This window comes from Perca flavescens, chromosome 8 (genome assembly GCF_004354835.1).
Source record: "Perca flavescens isolate YP-PL-M2 chromosome 8, PFLA_1.0, whole genome shotgun sequence".
Lineage (NCBI taxonomy): Eukaryota > Metazoa > Chordata > Actinopteri > Perciformes > Percidae > Perca > Perca flavescens.
In genome coordinates this window covers 37,075,614-37,078,619 of record NC_041338.1, presented here as the reverse complement: position 1 = coordinate 37,078,619, position 3,006 = coordinate 37,075,614, and the positions used below count along the sequence as shown (strand labels likewise).

At 38.4% G+C, this 3,006-nt stretch overlaps 1 protein-coding gene across 1 annotated transcript in view; it reads right to left on the bottom strand.

Moving 5' to 3' along the window:
* Window positions 1–563, bottom strand: part of gramd2ab (GRAM domain containing 2Ab) — a 54,899-nt gene extending 54,336 nt beyond the window's left edge. Inside the window, exon 1 of the mRNA XM_028586106.1 lies at window positions 444–563. The gene's annotated coding sequence lies outside the window, so the exon portion shown is untranslated. The remainder of the gene's footprint in view (window positions 1–443) is intronic.
* Between the last annotated feature and the right edge of the window lie 2,443 nt (window positions 564–3,006).

Sequence of the window (3,006 nt, the reverse complement as noted above, 5' to 3'; positions counted from 1 at the left end):
ATATATGTACATTATATACAGTATAAGATGTGAATATATGTACATTATATACAGTATAAGGTGTGAATATATGTACATTATACATAAGATGTGAATATATGTACATTATATACAGTATAAGATGTGAATATATGTATATTATATATATTATATACAGTATGTCAGTATATGTACATTATATACAGTATAAGATGTGAATATATGTATATTATATACAGTATAAGTTGTGAATGTATGTATATTATATATATTATATACAGTATGTCAGTATATGTACATTATATACAGTATAAGATGTGAATATATGTACATTATATACAGTATAAGATGTGAATATATGTATATTATATACAGTATAAGTTGTGAATATATGTATATTATATATATTATATACAGTATGTCAGTATATGTACATTATATACAGTATAAGACGTCAGTCTTACCTGAGTAGCCTAGATGCTGCGGTCTTCAAACAGGTCCGCTGATGTTCATCAGGTATCCGGTCCCTCTGTCTGTCTCTCGTCTGTTTGTCTCTCTCTCTCTGTCTGTCTGTCTCTTTGTCTGTCCGTCTGTCTGTCTGTCTGTGTCTCTGTCTGTCTGTCGCTCTGTCTGTCTCTCTCTCTCTCTATGTCTGTCTCTCCGTCTGTCTCTCGGTTTGTCTCTGTCTCTCCGTTTTTGTCTCTCTCTCTCTCGCTCTCTCTCTCTCTCTGTCTGTCTGTCTGTCCGTCTGTCTCTCTGTCTGTCTGTCTCTCCGTCTGTCTGGTTGTCTCTCCGTCTGTCTGTCTGTCTCTCCGTCTGTCTGTCTCTCTCTCCGTCTGTCTGTCTTTCCGTGTGTCCGTCCAGCAGCACCGACTGCTGCTGCTGCGGGGAGACCGCGGGAACAGCTGCGTCAAGTTCACACCGTTAAACGGACACGATACAGGAAGTGACAGGAAGTGGCCTACAAAATAAAAGCATCTCACATGGGAAGATTCAAAATAAAAGCCTGGGGGAAAAGGGTGAAGCTAGGTCATTCAATTAGCGAACAAAAATGATTTCCATTTGACAATTTGTCTTATATCAAGACAGCCTTTAGGTCACAGTTAAAGAAGTCTTAAACCTTATGTTGGGAAACTTCTTACGGTTGCATTTACTGTCTTACTATAGGTTGTTTTTCTGTCTTTTTACTCGCTTTATTTCTTGATATGCATATTTTTTGTGTTACGTTTCCCTGTTTGTTTGTTGTATTGTTTGTTTAATTGTGTAGAGAAATTATCAATTTTATGTTGTTTTATTTGTATTAATTTACTTATTAATATATACTAAAAGCTGACTTTAGATTTTACATTCAGAAACTTCTCTGAACTTCAGTGTCTCCAAAGGCTACACTATTTTACTTTAAAACACACTGGACATGTACAGTGCTGCTCATAAGTGTATGAACCCATGCTAAAGTTGACTAAAAAGAGGAATAAAAAAATCATCTTTTGGAAATTGATCTTATTGCCTTAATTAGAAAAATAGGAAAAATCCACCCTTTAAGGACACCAATTTTCTTTGTGAATGAATAATGTATCATAAATAAATAAATGTTCTTCCTTAAAATACAGGGGGCATAAGTATTCACTCCCCTATGTTAAATTCCCATAGAGGCAGGCAGACTTTTATTTTGAAAGGCCATTTATTTCATGGATCCAGGATACAATGCATCCTGATAAAGTTCCCTTGGCTTTTGGGATTAAAATAACCCCCCCACATCATCACATACCCTTCACCATCATGATGATGTGGGGGTATGGTGAAGGGTATGTGATGATGTGGGGGTATGGTGAAGGGTATGTGATGATGTGGGGGTATGGTGAAGGGTATGTGATGATGTGGGGGTATGGTGAAGGGTATGTGATGATGTGGGGGTATGGTGAAGGGTATGTGATGATGTGGGGGTATGGTGAAGGGTATGTGATGATGTGGGGGGTATGGTGAAGGGTATGTGATGATGTGGGGGTATGGTGAAGGGTATGTGATGATGTGGGGGTATGGTGAAGGGTATGTGATGATGTGGGGGGTATGGTGAAGGGTATGTGATGATGTGGGGGTATGGTGAAGGGTATGTGATGATGTGGGGGCCAAGGGAACTTTATCAGGATGCATAGTATCCTGGATCCATGAAATAACTGGCCTTTCAAAATAAAAGTCTGCCTGCCTCTATGGGAATTTAACATAGGGGTGGACTGACTTATGCCCCCTGTATTTTAATGAAGAACATTTATTTATTTACGATACATTATTCATTCACAAAGAAAATTGGTGTCCTTAAAGGTTGGATTTTTACTAATATTTTTAATTAAGGCATTAAGATCAATTTCCAAAAGATGGGTTTTTTTATTCCTTTTTTATATCAACTTTAGTATTCAATTACATTTTATTTATAGTATCAAATCATGACAGGAGTTATCTCAACACACTTTACAGATAGAGTAGGTTTAGACCACACTATATAATTTACAAAGACCCAAAACATTTTGTAATTCCCATTATTATGGGTTCATAAACTTATAAGCCCCACTGTAGATGAAAATATAAGACACATTTAAGACTCCCATTATAATCAGAAGAAGCAGTTCTCTGCCTTCTCTTCTTCTCTGGTCGGAGCTGAAAGTCTGTCGTCACTGAGAGGAAACCCAGAGTCTGTGATCTCTTCTTAAATCTGCCATGTGGCATCAGGACTGCCTATGCATAGGGCCCAGGATCTTGTGCTACGCCCCTGGTTACACCCACGAGATTTACAGAGCACTCGAGCCAGTCCCACAATAAGCTTTCCTTAGGATGTACCATTTCTGTGTCTGGGACCATTTGGAGCTTTCATTTTCTCAAAAGGCAGAGCAGGATACCCAGGGCTCGGTTTACACCTATCACCATTTCTAGCCACTGGGGGACCATAGGCAGGCTGGGGGAAATGAAAAGTGAATTTTTCATGCCATGGGACCTTTAAGTGTTGAGTGTGTAACGAGAGACAGCCAACTAATG